We start from the raw sequence: 21,367 nt of genomic DNA on the forward strand, positions 1-21,367 counted from the left end.
ATCTTCTTCTACTGTTTATTTGCTCAGTCATCTATGTAAACCTTCACTAATTGTTCCCAACTCTCCAGAAGAACTCCCCCTGGTCAAGTGGGTCAGGTAACTTTTTTAAAGATTTTATTTATTTGAGAGAGTGAGAGAGAGAGAGAGAGGTAGTGAGGGAGAGCACAAGCAGAGAGGAGAGGGAGAAGCAGGTTTCCTGCGAGCAGGGAGATCATGACCAGAGCTGAAGGCAGATGCCTAACCAACTGAGCCACCCAGGTGCCCCAGGTCAGGTAACTTTTCAATTTTCCTTTTCCCTTAGGTCTTGAAACCTGTTTTTTTATTTGGTATTTTTAATTTACACAACATTCACATAAATACATCCTCATAAAGAAATACAAGGAGGGGCGCCTGGGTGGCTCAGTGGGTTAAGCTGCTGCCTTCGGCTCAGGTCATGATCTCAGAGTCCTGAGATCGAGCCCCGAATCGGGCTCTCTGCTCAGCAGGGAGCCTGCTTCCTCCTCTCTCTCTGCCTGCCTCTCTGCCTGCTTGTGATCTCTCTGTCAAATAAATAAATAAAATCTTAAAATAAAAAAAAAAGGAAATACAAGGAGTATGGAGGAGCTCACCTCATGGCTGGTCAAGATATCATTTTTTTTTTTTTTTAGTTTTCATTTTATTCATTTTATTTCATTCATGTTTATTTATCATTTTCATTTTAATTGCTGCCAATATTTTGTCGTAACTCTTTCTAGTTACTTTTCTATGCATTTCCATGTGCACAGTGTCTACACACATTGACATCACACGGTTTTTCTGCTTACCACCAGGTCTTGATGATCCTTTCCTGTTAGTACTAAAGATTTTCAACACTGAATGCTCTGTATTCCGCTTCTGAATAATCCCCCTCTCTCTTTTATGGTCCAAAGGGTACATTCCCATGTTCTCAGACATGCCTTTCTCCTTCAGTGATAGCTCATGGGATTCCAGCCCCTGGAATGAACCTGTAGGCCTTTCTGTGTCCTGGGAGGCTAAAGATATCCCAAGCAGGACAAGAGGGAGAGTATCACTAGAATAAACAGCAGCAGGAGAGCAGATTTTGTTCCACACCATGGACTAGTTTGGCAAATTTTATTTCTGACCCCTGAAAACAAACTTTTAGACACTCACACTGTGACATTATTACTGTGTCCTATGATTATGATTTTTAACCTCTTAGAGACTTCAATTCTGATAACCCATTTAATTGTATCACCCTTGTGATGATGTCTTTATTTTCTGGAAGAAAGATGTACTTTTGAATTTTCTCCGTTAAATCGGAAGATTACTAGCATGAAATCCATGGATGTGTGGATTAAGAAGAGAAAAACAATACTTCCCCACTCAAGAAATACTCTCCAGGGACGCCTGGGTGGCTCAGTTGGTTAAGCAGCTGCCTTTGGCTCAGGTCATGATCCCAGCGTCCTGGGATCAAGTCCCACATCGGGCTCCTTGCGGGGCAGGGAGCCTGCTTCTCCCTCTGCCTCTGCCTACCATTCTGTCTGCCTGTGCTCGCTCTCTCTCCCTCTCTCTCTCTGACAAATAAATAAAATCTTTAAAAAAAAAAAAAAGAAATACTCTCCAATAACCCATGATAGGACTGGATTTCTTATTTAAATGAAGAGTTTGAGAATCTGAGTCTCATTTAAATCAAGAGTACACTGGGTCTCTAATTCAAAAAATAATTTTAAGATTTATTTATTTATTTGACAGAGAGAGAGAAAGCACACAGGCAGACAGAGTAGCAGGCAGAGGCAGAGGGAGAAGCAGGCTCCCTGCCCCGCAAGGAGCCCGATGTGGGACTCAATCCCAGGACACTGGGATCATGACCTGAGCCGAAGGCAGCCGCTTAACCGACTGAGCCATCCAGGCATCCCTTAAAGATGTTTTTATTGAAGGGGATAAGAGTCTATAACTCTTACGTGTATGCCAATGAACTTCCACAAACTTTCACAAAATGTACACCTATGTAACCTGCTCCTGAAATAAGGCACAGACTAGAAGATCCCTGTGCCCTCTTCCAGTCACTTACCCACAAAAGATAACCCCTACCCTAACCTCTCTCTCTTTTTTTTATTTTTATTTTTTTTAATTTATTTTCAGTGTAACAGAATTCATTGTTTATGTACTTCATCCAGTGCTCCATGCAATACGTGCCCTCCATAATACCCACCACCTATCTCCCCCAACCTCCCATCCCCCGCCCCTTCAAAACCCTCAGATTGTTTTTCAGAGTCCATAGTCTCTCATGGTTCATCTCCCCCTCCAATTTCCCTCAGCTCCCTTCTCCTCTCCATCTCCCCATGACCTCCATGTTATTTGTTATGCTCCACAAATCAGTGAAACCATATGATAATTGACTCTCTCTGCTTGACTTATTTCACTCAGCATAATCTCTTCCAGTCCCGTCCATGTTGCTACAAAAGTTGGGTATTCATCCTTTCTGATGGAGGCATAATCTCTTTTTTTTTAAGATTAATTTCATTTATTTGTGTGAGAGAGAGAGAAAGAGCATGAGCAGAGAGAGGGGTAGAGGGAGAAACAGGCTCCCTGCTGAGCAAGGAGCCAGACACAGGGCTGGATCCCAGGACCGTGGGATCATGACCTGAGCCAAAGGCAGACGCCTAACCAACTGAGCCACCCAGGCACCTCCTTCTCTTCCTTTTTAAAATAACTGCCTGGTGGGCTACATCAGGGATTGCCGAGTTTACTATCAGGACCCTCCTTTTGATGGATATTTAGATTATTCCTATCTTTTGGCTGCCACAAACAATTCTGCAAGGAATATCCATGAGCAGCCTTCTCTGTTCACATGAGCAAGTATTTCTCTAGGATAGAGTCCAAGAAGTGGGACTGCAGGGTTGACGTATAAAGGGCTTTGGACGCTTCAGTGGTTAATACCATGATGACTTCTGCAAAGGCTTTATCATATCACACCTCAGCCCCAGTGTTTGAAAGAATCACTCTTTGCCTTCTTGACAGCATGATATCCTCAATCCTATGAATTTCTGTCAGTTTGATGAGTGAGAAGTGATAGCTCCTTATTGCTTTAATTGGCATTTCTCTGATGAGTAGTGAATTTGAGCATTGCTATGGACTGAATTGTGTCCCTCCAAAACCAGTTATATTTCAGAATCTGTTTCTTGGTTTCTCTCTCTCTCTCTTTTTTCCCTTTGCTCATTTGTTTTGTTTTGTAAATTCCACATATGAGTGAAATCGTATGGTAATTTTCTTTACCTGACTGACTTATTTCACTTAACACAATACCCTCTAGCTCCATCCATGTTGTTGCAAATGGCAAGATTTCATTCTATTTATGGCTGAATAATATTCCAGTATGTGTGTGTTGTATATATATACGATATCTTCTTTTTTTTTTTTTAAAGATTTTATTTATTTATCTGACAGAGAGAGAGATCACAAGTAGGCAGAGAGGCAGGCAGAGAGAGGAGGAAGCAGGCTCCCCGCTGAGCAGAGAGCCCCATGCGGGGCTCGATCCCAGGACCCTGAGATCATGACCTGTGCCGAAGGCAGAGGCCTAACCCACTGAGCCACCCATGCGCCCCGATATACGATATCTTCTTTAAAATTTCTTTATCCATTCATCTATCAATAAGCACTCAGGTTGCTTCCACAATGTGGTGATTGTAAATAATGCTGCAAAAAAACATAGATGTGCATGGAGCCCTTTGAATTAGTTTTTGACTTTGGGGGTAGGTATCCAGTGGTGTGTGCTAGATTATAAGGTAGTTCTACAAAATTGATATATTTGAGGGGTGCCTGGGTGGCTCAGTGGGTTAAAGCCTCTGTCTTTGGCTTATGTCATGATCCCAGGGTCTTGGGATCAAGCCCCACATTGGGCTCTCTGCTCGGTGAGGAGCCTGCTTCCTCCTCTCTCTCTCTGCCTCCCTCTTTGCCTACTTGTGATCTCTGTCTGTCAAATAAATAAACAAAATATTTTTTAAAAATTGATATACTGAAACCCCAACTCCCAGTATAACTGTGTTTGGATATAGCTGACGATATTGTATTAAAAATATAAAAAGTGCATCAAAACCAAATATTTAAAAAATCCAATTAGAAAATGGACAACAGGGACGCCTGGGTGGCTCAGTTGGTTGCGCGGCTGCCTTCGACTCAGGTCATGGTCCCTGTGTCTTGGAATCGAGTCCCACATTTGGCTCCTTGCTCGGCGGGGAGCCTGCTTCTCCCTCTGCCTCTGCCTACCACTCTGCCTATCACTCTGTCTGCCTGTGCTCGCGTGCTCTCTCTCTCTAACAAATAAATAAATAAATATCTCTAAAAAAAAAAAAAAAGAAAATGGACAACAACATGCCCATCCTTCTACCAAAGAAGATATACAGATGGCAAGTAAACAAGTAAACACATAAAAAGATGCTAAGTATCATTAGCCATCAAGGTAATGCAAATTAAAAGCACACTGCGATATCACTACAAATCTGCCAGAGTGGCTCAGATTTACAAAAAGTAGTGATAACATCAAATACCACCAAAGGTACAGAGAAACCTGATCCTTCATACATGGCTGGTGGCAGTGTGAGATGGCACACCTAGTCTGGAAAGCAATTTAACAGTTACTTATAAAACTGAATATGCAGGGGGCGCCTGGGTGGCTCAGTGGGTTAATCCTCTGCCTTCGCCTCAGGTCATGGTCTCAGGGTCCTGGGATCGAGCCCCGCATCGCATCGGGCTCTCTGCTCAGTGGGGAGCCTGCTTCCCTGTCTCTCTCTCTGCCTGCTTCTCTACCTACTTGTGATTTCTCTCTCTATCAAATAAATAAAAAAGGAAAAAAATTTAAAAAAAAAAACTGAATACGCAGGGTGCCTGGGTGGCGCAGTCAGTTAAGCATCCAAACCTTGGTTTTGGCTCAGGTCGTGATTTCAGGGTCATGAGATCAAGCTCTGTGACCAGCTCTGCACTCAGTGCAGAGTCTGCTTGGGACTCTCTCTGCCCCCTCCCCCGACTCTCTCTCTCTCAAATAAATAATCTTAAAAAAAAATAAATATGAAACCCAGCAATTGCGCTATTGGGTATTTCTATCTGAGAAATGAAATGCACATTCACATAAAAACTTGTACATGAATGTTTATAAAACGTTTCTTTGTAACAGGCAAAAACTAAAAACAATCCAATGTTCATCAACAGGTGAATTTATAAACAAATTTGGTATTTTCCTTCTTTTTTAAGATTTTATTTAATTTATTTGACAGAGATCACAAGTAGGCAGGGAGGCAGGCTGAGAGAGAGGGGGGAAGCAGGCTCCCCGCTGAGCAGAGAGCCCTGAGATCATGACCTGAGCTGAAGGCAGAGGCTTAAGCCACTGAGCCACCCAGATGCCCCAGCAGATACATATTCTTTTCAAATGCACATGGAACTTCATCAGGATAGAACATATCTGTGCTCATTAAACAAACTTGTAACAAATTCCCAAGAATTAAAATTATAAAAAGCATATGAAAGCACACAAAACAACCCATACATACAAAGTCATATTATCTGACTATGGTATGAGAATTCTAATATGCCCTCCCACCGATATTCCTGCCCCTGGGGTATAAGCCTATATAATCCCCAACCGTCAATATGATGCTATATCTCTTCCGTGATGAAGTTAGGTTATATGGCACAGCTGACTCTAAGAAAAGGACATTATCTCAGTGGATCTAACCCTAAATACATGAGGTCTTATTCGGGTCTAGAGGTCAGAGACAGTGGAAGTCAGAGACTCAAAGTGTGAGACAGACTTTGATGGAGGGAGATTCTCCCTTGATGGCTTTGAGATGAACAGGACCACGCAGCAAGGTATGCATGTGACTTTAGGAACTGAGAATAGATCTTGGCTGATAGCCAAGCTGATAGCTGATAGACAATGGCCTCAGTCCCAAATCCTCAAAGAACTGATCTGCCACAACCCTAAGAGCTTAGAAGAACATCCAGAGCTCCATATGAGAACACATTTCAGCAGACACATTCATGTCAGCCTTGTGAAAACCTGAGCAGAGAACTTGGCCATACAGGTTCTGGATTTCTCACCTATAGAACAGTGTGATGATGAATGACTGTTTTTTAAGTCACTGAGTGTATGGTGATTTGTTAAATAGAAATAGAAAACTAACATGTTGACCATCATAAAAGTAAAGTAGGGACCAACAGGAGAAAGATAATAGGAAAACATCCCAACACTTGGGGGGAAAACATACAAGCAAGTAATTCATCTTTCAAGGGCAATTAGAAAATGCTTTTAACTGATCAAAATTGAAGTAAATAACATACCAAAATATGTGGGGTACAGCTAAAGCAGTGCTTAAAAGGAAATGTACAACCTCAAATACACATATGAGAAAATAAAAAATGTCTTGGGGTGCCTGGTGGCTCAGTGGGTTAAGCCTCTGCCTTCAGCTTGGGTCATGATCTCAGGGTCCTGGGATCGAGCCCCGCATTGGGCTCTCTGCACAGCAGGGAGCCTGCTTCCTCCTCCTCCTCTCTCTCTCTCTCTCTCTCTCTCTCTCTCTACCTGACTCTCTGCCTACCTGTGATCTCTCTGTGTCAAATAAATAAATAAAATCTTTAAAAAAAAAAAAAGAAAAGAAGAAATGTCTCAAATTAACGATCTTAGCTTCCAACTTAAGATACTTAAAAAAGGGGTGCCTGAGTGGCTCAGTGGGTTAAGCCGCTGCCTTCAGCTCAGGTCATGATCTCAGAGTCCTGGGATCAAGCCCCGCATCAGGCTCTCTGCTCAGCGGGGAGCCTGCTTCCTCCTCTCTCTGCCTGCCTCTCTGCCTGCTTGTGATCTCTCTGTCAAATAAATAAATAAAATCTTTAAAAAAAAAAAGATACTTAAAAAAAAGAGAGAAAGCAAAATAATTCCCTCCCCACCAAAACAAACAGAAGAAACAAGAGATAAGAGTGAAGAAAAAAAAAATCAATGAAATTGACAAGGGGAAAACAATGAAACCATGGAGAAAATCAATGAAACCAAAAGCTGGTTCTTGAAAATAACAGATAAAATTGATAAACCTCTCATAAGACTGACAAAATAAGACAGAAGATAGAATGACCAATATCAGAAAACAAGGAGGGAATACATCTAGAGGCCCTTGAAGACACTAAAGAGAAAATAAGGGACTATTACAAAGTATATGAATAGAATATAAACCATCACCACCCGGGGTTTCTCCCAGGAATGCCATGCTGGCTCAATATTAGAAAATCAATCAATGCAATCAAACCACATTAACCATCTCAAGAAGGAAACCCACATCATCAGTTGGTGCAGAAAAGGCACTTGGGAGTATTCAGCGTCAATTCACAATAAAAACTCAGCACACCAGGACTAATAGGGAACTTCTTCATCCTGATAAAGGGCATCTAGAGAAAACCTATAGCGAACATCCTATGTCATGGTAAAAGGGAAGGCTTTCTCTCTAAAACTGGCCACAAGGCAAGCATGTTCTCTCCCACATCGCTCCTATTTCCACATCAGACTGGAAGTCCTAGTCTGTACAACAAGTCAGAAAAAGAAAGAAAGGTCATAGGGATTTTTTTTTAAGATTTTATTTATTTATTTGACAGAGAGAGATCACAAGTAGATGGAGAGGCAGGCAGAGAGAGAGAGAGGGAAGCAGGATCTCTGCCGAGCAGAGAACCCGATGCGGGACTCGATCCCAGGACCCTGAGATCATGACCCGAGCCAAAGGCAGCGGCTTAACCCACTGAGCCACACAGGCGTCCCAGGTCATAGGGATTTGAAGGAAGAAATAAAACTACCCTGTTTGTAGATGACATGATTGTCTATGTAGAAAACCCCAAGGAATCTACAAAAAACCCAGGAAACAAAAACAAAAACAAAACTCCTGGAATGGATAAAATGAGTTTAAGCAGGATCACAGATTGTAATATCAACACACAAAAATCCAATGTGTTTCCTTATGCTAACAGTGAACAATCCAATCAAGTTTATTTAAACAAGTAAAGGGGATTAAGAATACACCTATCTTGGGGCGCCTGAGTGGCTCAGTGGGTTAAAGCCTCTGCCTTCGGCTCAGGTCATGATCCCAGGGTTCTGGGATTGAGCCCTGCATCGGGCTCTCTGCTCGGCAGGGAGCCTACTTCCTCCTCTCTATCTGCCTGCCTCTCTGCCTACTTGTGCTCACTCTGTCAAATAAGTAAATAAAAATCTTTATAAAAAAAAAAAAGAATACACCTATCTTGATGAGCACTGAGTAATACATAGAATTGCTGAATCATTATGTTGTGCTCATGAAACTAACATAACACCATATGTTAATTATACTTCTGTACAAAATAGTAAATAAATAAAATAACAGCTATCAAAAATGATCATCATAGTATCATTTGCAATAGTTCTCACAAAGCAAGTAGTTGGGTATAAATCTAAACCTATTATGTGTATCAGCTCTGTGTTTGAACTACAGCTGCTTATGAAGGAAGGAAAAGGCTTAAATGGAGAGGCTTCCTGTGCTGGTGAAATGGAAACTCCACGTCTCTCCCAAACTGATCTGAATCATTAATGCAATTCCTATTAAAAGACCAACGAGATTTCTAGATCTACACAAATAAGTCAAGCAATTCTGAAAAAGATCAACAAATTTGGAGTACTCATGTTACCCAATTTTCAGAATCACTGTAAAACTACATTAATAACATAGTGTGGTATTTGCAAATGGATAGACACCAGATCAACAAAACAGAATAAGGAGTGTAGAAAGAGACCCACATGAATATGATCAGTTTATTATAATATAAATCAAAATGCAATTTATAGAAGAACAGGGTTTCTTTCAATGGTGTTAGATTAATTAGACCACCATCTGCAAAACATAATTAATCCCCACTAAAACTTCACATCTTATACAAATATTAACTCAATATGAATCATTGATCTAAATGTAAAATGTAAATCTGTCAAACATTAAGAGAATATCTTCCTGACCCTGGATTAAGCAGACTTCTTAGACATTACACCAAAAGTACATTCATAAAAGTAAAAAATAAATAAATAAAGACTCAATTCAAAGTAAAAACCTTTGTTCTCCAAATGACACTGTTCAAAAATGAAAAGATAAGCTACAGAGCCAGAGAAAATATTTGTATATCACACATCTGACAAAGACTTGTATCGGAAATATGTAAGTGACCCCCTATTTTACCGTAATGACAACAAACCAATTTTTTAAACTGAGAAAAAGATTTGAACTGACACTTCACCAAAGAGGATATACCAGTTGAAAATATGCACATGAAACGATGTTAATTCTCACAGTTTCCCCCTACTGCTAAAGAACCTGACTCCAAGCTGTTAAATGACCACTCTCAAGGTGCTGGAAGCAACCCAAGACTCCTAGGCCTACATCATTCTTGCCCGGAGCGGTACTTCCCTCCCCACCCCGCCCCCACAAGACTCCCCGGTTTGACATCACCAATCACCTAAGAGAGTAGGAAGAGTTTGAACTCCTTCAGACCAATCAGCAGCCATGTGAGTATTGGATTCCCCGCCCTATCACATGCAACCTCAACCAGCCAATAATAATAGAAAGATAGAATAGGAGGCGGAACCTGCATGGTCTCTATGGTAATTCCTGCCGGTTGGGTGAGGGAGAGGCTCCCCATAGCCTTGGTAGTGACTAATCCAGATTCCCTAATGAGGTGTCTGAAGGGGCAGGGAGGGAATTTATGGGGGGATAGGGTGGGAGGAAGAAAGCGTGAGTAATGGCAGAATGAGGGGGAAAGAAGTGTCTTAAGAGGAGACAGGGTGTTATAAGAACTATTTAGAGGGAACACGGCTTTAGGAGAACGGGGAGGCTACTATGAGTGGAGGAAAGGGGTTCAGAGGATCAGGACGCTGGTTTCAGAGGTAGGGAGAAGGTGGCAGAGGGAGAAAGGGCAGGCCTTTATAAGGGGACAGAGAAGAGGTTATAAAGGGACATGGAGAGGACTTAGAATTTAGAGTTGGTCAAGGAAGGTCTTAGAGGAGCCAACAGAGAGGCCATGGGTGGTGGGAAGGGGGAGGGGAAGAGAGAGTTTATGGGTAAACAGTAAGGCTCCTAACAGACAATGGTACATAGGGACAAAGTGAGAGAGAGAGCAAATGAGATCAAGAGAGAGGTACTGTAGGCACACACAGTTTTATAGGGTGAGAGCTTTATGACGGAACAAGGTTCTATAGATGGAAAGCAGTGTTCAAGTGTCGAGTAGGGTCTTCTTTGTAGGTGTTTTATAGGGGCAAAAGTCTGCTTTTGGGGACCATGAGGGTGTTACAGGAATAAAGTGTGATAGTGGCTCAATTGTGGCTCCAGGGAGGGCAATGAGAGTCATCAGAGTCAGCAAGGGATTTTGTGGGGGCGGTGTTAGGGGCCAAGTGAGACATGCTGTAGAGACCTGCAAGGCAGTTCTAGAAGACAGGGAGGAGGTTATAGGAGACAGGGAAAGGGCTACTGAGAACAGGCAGGCATTTTAGAGCATAGGAGTGGAGGGAGCTGGGAGATCCAGGGTAGAAGAAGGTATTAAAGGCAATAATGACAGGTTACAGGGGACATGGGAGGAGTTAGAATCAGTATGAGTTTTAAAGGGAGTCAATGAAGATTTATAGAAGCCAAAGAGAGATGTGTTAGCATGAAACAGGAGGTAGTCAGAGGGGACAATAGAGTCCAGAAGTCATTCTGAGAGATAACCTACCCCTGCCCCCAGGCATTTGAAATTATGTCTGATGAGCCCCCAAAGGACTACCTTGTGCTGGCGATCCTGGCCTACTTGCTGTGTTGTCCCATAGGCAGTGCAGCCATGTACTACTCTTCCCAGGTGGGAATCTGTGTCAAACCATTCCTGCCCTCTCCTCCCTCTCCACCCTGGCCCTGAACCTGAACCAGTTATGTCCATGATCTAACCTCCTGTTGGTTCAGGCCCCCATCCTGGTTCCTTACACCCTTCCTTACAAAAGGGCTTAAATAACCCTTTAAGCCCATCTATTCCCATTTCTCTTCTCCCCTCAAACCCAGACAAGGCGCCACAACTATAGGGATGAACCAGAATTGGCAGCTGAGACCTCTGAGACAACCTTCGTACTCTCAGTCATAGCAATTTCTTTGGGATGCATCGGTATACTCAACACCTGGATTGTGATCATGATGACCGTATTTGCTCGGTAACCTCCTCTTCAGCTCATGAACAAACCACCAAATACATAACAGTGTCAGTCACCTTCACTCTAAGTATACATTTGAGCCAAATGGGACAACTGCTCATCAATGTCTGGACTGCCCGGTATGGATAGCCTGAGCCAGCAACTTGAGGTGGTTAATGGGGGAAAGAAGTGGTCGCTCAAGACAACCTATGGGACCTGGGCCCAAGACCAACACTGGGATCCTGTCAAGGCATGAGGGTCATGGGATACAGGGTGGGCACTGGTTCCCCAGGGTAGCATCCCTCTACCCACATTCATACATTCATGCCCTAACTCTATTTATGCTGTCAAAGGCCTTGGCTGTGCTGTCCGATTCTAGGGACCTAACAGTAACAACTTCACATCCTTCCACACCCTCTCAGAATTTATAAACCAGGGTAGAAGACACACATATCACCAGACAGTGACAGTCCAGAGTAGTCCAATCTTCAAGAGGAGAAAACGAAGGAATGGGAATGTAAGAGGGGAGAACTGCTCTGGAGTACCTGTGGTCTACCAGAAAACCAGGGAGTTAAGCCGCTGTCGGTGAACAAGTTAGAATTCAGGTCAGGTTATGAGTGTTTTTTTTTTTAATACCCTCTCCAACCACCACCCATAATGTTTGTGATTTATTCATAAGTCAACAAATACTTTCTGAGCACCTACGATGTAACAGGCACTGTACTAGGAGCCAGGAACTGGGATCTCAGCACACCAAAATAAGACCCCTTTCTGGTTGACCTTAGTATTATAACCAACTCTTAATGATCTGCAACAAAGTAACTATAGAGACTGCTAATAGTTACTTTGAAACTAACAGCAATTTGGCATTGCCAAGACATCCAAGTATATGCTCAATAAACTTGTCTTGTCCAACGGGGTATGGACCAAAAATCTATCCATGACAGACTGGAGATATCTACAACCACAAATAGTTTGAGATGCTCTAGGCTAGTGGACCATGAGTTCTAGAAGGTATATTGTTGAGGGTCAGGCTAGCAGCTATAACAAACTCTACCAATTCCATAGCTCACATGACAGAACTTTGTTTCATGCTCACAGATCCTCCCAGTGTGGGCATCTCTGGTAGCCCACATACTAAGTCAACCATCCAGGCTCCTTCCACTTGGTGATTCCACCATCTTCTAAGGACTCAGAGTGTTTTGATTGAGGCAGAAGGTGAGAGACTGGAGAACCTCCACTACTTTCTTAAAATCCTCCACCCAAAAGTGAACCCTTTGTACTCCTGGTGGGGATGTAAATTTTGACAGCCACCATAGGAAACAGCATGAAGATGCCTCAAAAAATTAAAACTAGTAGTACCATATGATCCAGTAATCCCACTTCTGGATACATATCCAAAGGAAATAAAATCAATGAGATATCTGCAAACTGTGATGACTGCACCATTATTCACAATAGCCAAGATTGGAAACAACCCAACTGTCTAGCAGTGGATGAATGAATAAAGAATATAATGAGGACAGTCTGGGAAAATAGTACAAACTTTGGTTATAAGATGAATAATATGGGAGGATCTAATATATAACGTGACTATAGTTAACAATATTGGGCTGTATACTTAAAATATGCTGGCGTATATAAAGTGTTCTCACGAAAAGGTAACTGTGAAGTGATGGGTGTGTTCATGAACTTGACTGTGGTAATAATTTCAAAATGTATATATATACCAAATTACCATGTTGTACACTTTAAATATTTTAGAGTTTTGTCAATTATATCTCAGTAAGACAGTTAAAAAAAAATCCTTTTTTAAAAAAATAGAGTTTTGGCCTTATAGCAACATATATCACTTTTGTGCTCAGTCGATCAGACAGAACTAGTACCATGGCTTCCAGTGGATCTAGGGGCCTCTGGTATGAAGACCCCAGACATAGCCACTGACATTTTGCAGATCCTGAGAGGGAGCCCAGCTGCAAAATTCTGTAGAGAGTGACAGAGAGCCTGCATAGATGTTGACAATGCAGTGGCAGTCTCGGGGTGAAGATGACCTACGCTCTTCTGTCACCTCACTCATCTTTAAGACCCACTGGCATTCTGGCTTGGCTCCTCTCTCTCCAAACTTGCCCAGCCCACCCCACCTGCTGAGGCCCAGCCTCAGGACCAACACTCTCGTCCCTGGGGAGACTCTGTGATGCACCCCTCGAGCCACCTTCTGTTTCAAGCCCGTTCTGTCTCCCACTGCCACTACTACACACCACTTTCATCAACTTGCTCTTGACAGTTTTCTGCAGTGGTCATGGACAGGGACCAGCTGACTCAAAGATCTCCAGGGCCTCCCACTCACCTCCCTGTCCTTGGGGAGGCCCTCGGTCCTTCTATTAGCATGAAACAAGAGTCCGGGACAAAGGGCCTCTCCCAAGGGAAGGGACACCCCTCCTAAGGTGACCTCAGCACCCTTTTCATCCCCAGCCCAGGATCCTGATCCTACATCCTTAGCCCCAGGAAGGAGGACTGTCTGCATTAGCCGGCTTGAGGGCTGGTAAGAGAATGAAGTGCAAAGGGAGAGCTGTACGCTGCTCTGCCTGGTCAGTGCCCTAGCTCTATGCCGGGTTCCAGGGGCCTCCCAGGATGGGACCTGCTGGAGCAGCCAGGCCTTTCCTGGACACAGATGGGGGCAGGCATATGGACGCTGAAGCCAGCCTGCCTGAGTTCAAGCCCGAGTCAGGACCCGGTGCTGAAGCTAATTAACCTTCCTGTGCTTCGGGTTTCTCACCTGTAGGACGGAACCCGCAGGGAGTGCTGTGGGGATGGACAGAGCCCATGCTTTCCCTACAATTCAGAGCAAACCCCCGAGTCTTCAGAACTGCACGGGCTTTTGGCTGGTTTTGATTGTTAACCCCACAACGTCTGATGCTGATGTGAATGGACACCAGGGTGGCTCAGTCAGTTAAGTGTCTGCCTTGGCTCAGGTCATGATCCTAGGGTTCTGCAATCGAGTCCTCTGTCAGCCTCCTTGTTCAGTGGGGAGGCTGCTTCTCCCTCTGCCTGCTGCTCCCCCTGCTGTGCGCGCTCTCTCTATTTCTCTCTCTGACAAATAAATGTTAAAAAAAAATGATGCCGATGTGAAAAATAAATATTTTAAATGGAGTTGGGAGGCCCTAAAAAGAAGGCTGTCACCGGCTGCTACTTGCCATAAGAAGCAAATATTCATTCCCCAACAGGAAGAAGCTTGCTTTACAGATCCCAGCAGCGGGCGAGGAATGGAGGGGAGACTTGCTCCTAGCACTCCCAGCAACCCAGCCAATGAGAACTCAGGGAAACAGCCCTTCCCAGCTTCCCCCTTTCTCTTATAAAAGTAAGCCCCTACCCTCCCCCCACCTCCCTCCAGCTCTCAGGACTGGCCTAAGATTCGCCATAGTTTGCTTGTTCCGAATTGCAATTCCTCTGCTATTAATGAATAAACTTATTTTCTGGTAAAAATAGGTGGCTTTTTTCTTTTAAGATCAACACTGATGACCCAGGCTCATGCACCAGAAAGACAGTGAGGTGAACTGTTAATTAGGTTGAGGTTCAGCAGCAAGTAACAGAGCAGGGGGCCAGGCGGGAAACCACACATACACTTTCAACAATGTAGAGGCATTTCCCTCTCACATAAAAGTCTGGAGTTTGGTGATTATGACTGGCCTGAAGGCCTCTCAGAATGTCAAGGTAGGGGGGCACCTGGGTGGCTCAGTGGGTTGGGCCTCTGCCTTCGGCTCAGGTCATGGTCTCAGGGTCCTGGGATCGAGCCCCACATTGGGCTCTCTGCTCAGCAGGGAGCCCGCTTCCCCCTCTCTCTCTGCTTGCCTCTCTACCTACTTGTGATCTCTCCCTCTTTCTGTCAAATAAATAAAATATTAAAAAAAAAAAAAAAAGAATGTCAAGGTAGGGCTCCTTCCATCCATCTGTTCCTGTTCTCTAATCTGGTGCACTCATCCCCAAAGCCCAAAATGGCTGCTCAAGCCATCACATGTGCATCCAAGGCAGTGAGACAGAGGAAGGGAAAGTGGACCTGTCCTTTAGGACACTTCCAGGAAGTTACACACACACACACACAGGGCTGCTGTGAACAGTCATAGACAAATTCTTTTTTTTTTTTTTTTTAGATTTATTTATTTGACAGACAGAGATCACAAGTAGGCAGAGAGGCAGGCAGAGAGAGAGGAGGAAGCAGGCTCCCCGCTGAGCAGAGAGCCCGATGTGGGGCTCGATCCCAGGACCCTGGGACCACGACCTGAGCCGAAGGCAGAGGCTTAACCACTGAGCCACCCAAGCGCCCCCTTTTTTTTTTTTTTTTTAGATTTACATAGACAAATTCTTGTATGCATATATGCTTTCATCCCTTTTAGATAAATAACTAGGAATGGGATGCCCAAATCATATGGTAGATGAATGTTTAACCTTTATGAAACTGCCAAAGAGTTTTTCCAAAGTGGTTGTACCATTTTACATTCGTATCAGCCAGGTATGAGAGTTCCAATTGCTCCAAATATTTGCCAGCACTTGGTATGATTACTCTTTTTAATTTAAGCCATAATTAGAATGTAGTGGTATCTCGCTATGATTTTAATATGCATTTCCCTAATGGCTAATGATAGTACCTTTCCAAGGATTTATCTACCATTTATATACCTATTTGGTAAAGTTTTTGTTCAAGTCTTTTGCCAATTTTTATCGGTTTGCTTTATTATTGAATTTTGAGAGTTCCCGATCTATTTTGGAATTGAGCCCTTTATCATATTTTCCAGTTTGTAGCTTGACTTTTAATTCTCTTAACGATGTCTTTTAAAATATATATCTATTTATTTATTTATTTGAGAGAGAGAGTGCAAATGGGAGGGGCAAAAGGAGAAGGAGAGAGAATTTCAAGCGGACTCCGTGCTGAGTGCAGAGCCCAACATTGGGCTCAAACTCATGAACCTGAGATCACAACCTCTGAGCCAAAACCAAGAGTTGGACACTTAATGACTGTACCACCCAGGTGCCCCTTAACAGTATTTTTTGAAGAGCAGAAGTTTTAACTTTGATGAGGCCAATTTTGCCCTTAACAGATCATGCTTTTGTTGTTGAATCTCAGAAATCTTTGATTAACTCGAGTTTTCTCTTATGTTCTCTTCTAGAAGTTTTATGGTTGTGGTTTTACATTTAGATCTAGGATCCATGCTGAGGTCATTTTTATTGGCATAAGGTATGCATCTAAATATGTTCTTCTGCATATGGATAGCCAATTAATCCCAGGACATTTGTTGAAAACACTAGCCTTCTTCACTCTATTGTTTTTGCACATTTTAAAAACCTCAAATGCTTACATATGTTAAGATCTGTCTTTGAACTAAGAATAGGCTACCCTTTTCCATGATCTATTTGTCTTTCTTGATCAATACCACGCTGTCTTAATTTCTGACTTATAACAGGCCTTGAAGTGAAACAGTGTGAGTTCTTCCCTCTCTTCCTTTTCAAAGTTGTTTTGACTCTTCTAGTTCTTTTTAATTTCCATCTGAATTTAGGGATAAACCTGTAAATTTATTTTAAAAGAAAAAGCCTGCATTGGGACTACACTGACTCTATAAATCAGTTTGTGAATTGACATCTTAACAATATTTTGTGTCTTCCAATTTATGAACATGGCACATCTCTGCATTTACTCAAGACATCTTTAAAATCTCTTTGCAGGGGTGCCTGGGTGGCTCAGTTGTTGGGCGTCTGCCTTGGACTCAGGTCATGATCCCAGGGTCCTGGGATGGAGTCCCTGCTCAGTGGGGAGCCTGCCTCTCCCTCTCCCACTCCCCTTGCTTGTGTTTCCTCTCTCACTATGTCTCTCTCTGTAAAATAAATAAATAAAATCTTAAAAAAAATAAAATCTCTTTGCAATGTTTTGTAGTTTTCAATGTACAAATCTTACATGCTTTTTGTCAGATTTATCCTGAAATATTTAATATTTTTGACCCTATTATAAATGGCATTTTAAAAATTGTGGTGAAATACACATAATACAAAACTTACCATTCTAAAATCTTTGAAGTTCAGTATTATAAAGTACCTTTCATATTTTCAACCAATCTCCAGAAGCCTTTTCATCTTGTAAAACTAAACTCCATACCCATTAAACACAACTCCCGAGGAACCTGGTTGGCTCAGTCAGTTAAGCATCTGCCTTCTGTCAGGTCCTGATCCCAGGGTCCTGGGATTGAGCCCCAGGAATGGCTCTCTGCTCAGCTGGAAGCCTGCTTCTCCCTCTCCCTCTGCCTGCTGCCCTGCCTGCTCATTCTCTCCCTCTCTAATAAATAAATAGAATCTCAAAAATAAAATAAAATAAACACAATTTTCCATTCCCTTGCTCCCCCCAGCCCTTGACAACCACCATTCTACTTTCTGTTTCTATGAATTTGACTACTCTAGGTTCCTTATATAAGTGGAATCATATAGTGTCTTTTGGTGACATTTATTTTTCTTAGCATAATGTACACAAGGTCCACCCATGTCATAGCATATATCAGAATTTCCTTCCTTTTTAAGGATATCTATCATGTTTTTTTGTCTTTTTCAAATTTTTACTTAAATTCTAGGTAGTTAACGTATAGTGTAATATTGGTTTCAAGAGTAGAATTTAGGGGGCGCCTGGGTGGCTCAGTGGGTTAAAGCCTCTGCCTTTGGCTTGGGTCATGATCCCAGGGTCCTAGGATCGAGCCCCACATCGGGCTCTCTGCTCAGCGGGGAGCCTGCCTCCCCCTCTCTCTCTGCCTGCTGCTCTGCCTACTTGTGATCTCTGTCTGTCAAATAAATAAAATATTTTTTTTAAAAAGAGTAGAATTTAGTGATTCATCTTACAGTGCTGATGGAAATGGAAACTGGTGCAGCCATTCTGGGAAACAGTATGGAGGGTCCTCAAAAAGTTAAAAATAAAATACCCTCAGACTCAGCAATTGAATTACTAGGTATTTACCCAAAAGGTACAAAAATACAGATACAAAGGAGTACATGCACCCCAATGTTTATAACAGCATTATCAACAACAGCCATATTATGGAAAGAGCCCAAGTGTCCATCAACTGATGAATGGATAAAGAGGATGTGGTATATCTATACAATGGAATACTACTCAGCCATCGAAAAGAATAAAATCTTGCCATTTGCAACAACATGAACGGAGCTAGAGTGTATTATGCTAAGTAAAATAAGTCTGTTGGAGAAAGATAAATACCATATGGTTTCACTCATATGTGGAAATTAAGAAACAAAATAGATGAACATATGGGAAGGGGGAAAAAAAGAAAGAGGGAAGCAAACCAAAGAAACTCAATCACATTTTATTTATCCATTCATCCATCAATGGACACTTGGGTTAGTATCACCTTTTGACTATTGTGAATAATTCTGCAGTAAAAATAGGGATGTACAAATACCTCTTACAGACCCTGTTTTCAATTATTTTGGATATATACCTAAAAGTGGAGTTGCTGCATCATATGTAATTCTATTTTTTATTTTTCAGGGACCCCCATAGATTTTTCCATAGCAGGTATGCCAGTTTGTTTTCCCACCAACGGTGCACTGATGTTCCGATTTCTCTGCACTACCTTCTTCACACTTGTCATTTTCTGTTTTGTTTTGTTTTTTAATAATTGCTATCTTGATGGGTATGAGGTGACATCTCATTGTGATTTTGATTGTCATTTCCCTAATGATTAGTGATGTTGATCAAATGCTTCTTGTTCATTTGTATTTCTTCTTTGAAGAAATGTCCTTTCCCCATTTTTTTTGGGGGGGGGGGTGGGAATCTGATTTAAACACAATCAGATTTTTTTTTCCACATGTTCTTTAAATTTTTTTATAAACATATATTTTTATCCCCAGGGGTACAGGTCTGCGAATCGCCAGGTTTACACACTTCACAGCACTCACCATAGCACATACCCTCCCCAATATCCATAACCCCACCCTCCCCTCCTTTCCCCATTTTTAAGTCAGGCTATTTTTGTTTTGGTTAAGTAGCAAGAGTTTTTTATATATTCTAAATTTTTAAAAAAGATTTATTTATTTATTTGTCAGAGAGAGAGAGAGAGGGAGGGAGGGAGGGAGGGAGGGAGGGAGGGAGGGAGAGCACAGGCAAGCAGAGTGGCAGGCAGAGGCAGAGGGAGAAGCAGGCTCCCTGCTGAGCAAGGAGCCCAATGTGGGACTGGATCCCAGGACGCTGGGATCATGACTGGAGCCGAAGGCAGTGGCTTAACAGACTGAGCCACCTAGGCTGTCCCTATGTATTCCAATATTAACCCCTTATCAGATATATGATTAGCAAATATTTTCTTGATCCACTTTGAGTTAATTTTGATAGATGGGATAAGGTAAGGACTGAACTTCATTCTCTTACAATGTGGATATCCAGCTTTCCTGGCACCATTTGTTGAAAAAGACTCTTGTGCTTACTTTCAGGGTAATTTTCTCTTCTTTTTTCCAGACGTTTAAAGAGACAGCAGACATCATTAATTTTAGCTATAACTTGAATGTTTGTGTCTCAACAAAATTCACTTAAGCTTCATCCCTAACATAATGGTACTTAGAAGTAGAGCCTTGGGGGGCGCCTGGGTGGCTCAGTGGGTTAAGCCGCTGCCTTCGGCTCGGGTCATGATCCCAGGTCCTGGGTTCGAGCCCCACATCGGGCTTTCTGCTCGGCAGGGAACCTGCTTCCTCCTCTCTCTCTGCCTGCCTCTCTGCCTACTTGTGATTTCTCTCTGTCAAATAAATAAATAAAATCTTTAAAAAAAAAAAAAAAGTAGAGCCTTGGGAGGTGATTAGATCATGACGGCAGAAACCTCATGTATGGGATTAGTACCAATATAAAAGAGGCCTGAGGGAAATCCCTTGCCACATCCACCATGAGATTACACTAAGAAGACTCTTGTCTAGGAGGAAGGTGAGGCTCTTACCAGATGCTGAATATGCCAGTACCTTGATCTTGGACTTCCCAGTCTCCAGAACTGTAGGAAATACATTTCTGTTGTTTATAAGCTACCCAGTCTATGGCATTTTGTTATAGCAACCTGAGTGGACTAAGACACTGTTCTTTCCTAAAATAGGTATTTATTCCTATAAATTCCCCCTCAACTACTGCTTTGACAAACTCACATATATTTTTACATTTTGTGTCTTCACTTACATTAAGCTCAAAATGCTTTTTAATTTTTCTTTTTATTTCTTTTTTGAGCAGTAGGAAATTTTTTTATTAAAAATTTTATTTATTGGGGTGCCTGGGTGGCTCAGTGGGTTAAAGCCTCTGCCTTCGGCTCAGGTCATGATCCCAGGGTCCTGGGATCGAGCCCTGCATAGGGCTCTCTGCTCAGCGGGGAGCCTGCTTCCCCCCCACACCCCTTCTCTGCCTGCCTCTCTGCCTACTTGTGATCTCTGTAAAATAAATAAAATCTAAAAAAAAAAAGAAGGAAAGAAAGAAAAAAACCCTACCTCTTGTACAATAATGAACTCAATATGGATCACATATTTTTTTTTAATCATTTTGTTCTCTGGCACTTTATTTATTTATTTTTAAGATTTTATTTATTTATTTTACAGAGATCACAAGTAGTCAGAGAGGCAGGCAGAGAGAGAGAGGAGGAAGCAGGCTCCCTGCTGAGCAGAGAGTCCGACGCGGGGCTCGATTCCAGGACCCTGAGATCATGACCTGAGCCCAAGGCAGAGGCTTAACCACTGAGCCACCCAGGTGCCCCTGGATCACATATTTAAATGTAAAATGTAAGTCTATCACACATTTAGAAGAAAATATATAAGATCTTCCTAACACTGGATTAAGCAGAGAAACTCTTAGACATGACAACAAAAGCACATCCATAAAAGAAAAAATTGAGTTTAATACTAATTAAAAACTTTCCTCTGCACATGACACTGTTAGAAAATTAAAAAGATAAACAACAGACCCAGAGAAAACACTTGCGAATCACATATCCGAGAAAGGACTTGTATCCAAAACATATAAACGACCTTCGAAACTAAACTAATAAAAACTCCCGGAATTGACCAATCACCTAAGAGAGTAGGAAGAGTCTGAACTCCTTCAGACCAATCAGCAGCCTTGTGAGTACTGGATTCCCCACCCTATCACATGCAACCTCAATCAGCCAACAGTAATAGAAAGAC

General features: G+C 42.4%; 1 long non-coding RNA gene across 3 annotated transcripts in view; it reads right to left on the reverse strand.

The window, feature by feature from the left end:
• LOC125088469 (uncharacterized) overlaps positions 1-21,367 on the reverse strand; it is a 54,424-nt gene that overhangs the window by 20,608 nt on the left and 12,449 nt on the right. Inside the window, exons 4-5 of one of the 3 annotated variants that reach the window (XR_007123705.1) lie at positions 16,874-16,884; positions 11,198-11,210 (exon numbers count right to left, since the gene is read on the reverse strand). The exons of the other annotated variants lie outside the window; for them this stretch is intronic. This is a non-coding gene — a long non-coding RNA (uncharacterized LOC125088469). Of the gene's footprint in view, positions 1-11,197; positions 11,211-16,873; positions 16,885-21,367 lie in introns of those variants that run through there. 3 annotated transcript variants of the gene reach the window in all.

This window comes from Lutra lutra, chromosome 17 (genome assembly GCF_902655055.1).
Source record: "Lutra lutra chromosome 17, mLutLut1.2, whole genome shotgun sequence".
In the NCBI taxonomy this organism is placed as follows: domain Eukaryota; kingdom Metazoa; phylum Chordata; class Mammalia; order Carnivora; family Mustelidae; genus Lutra; species Lutra lutra.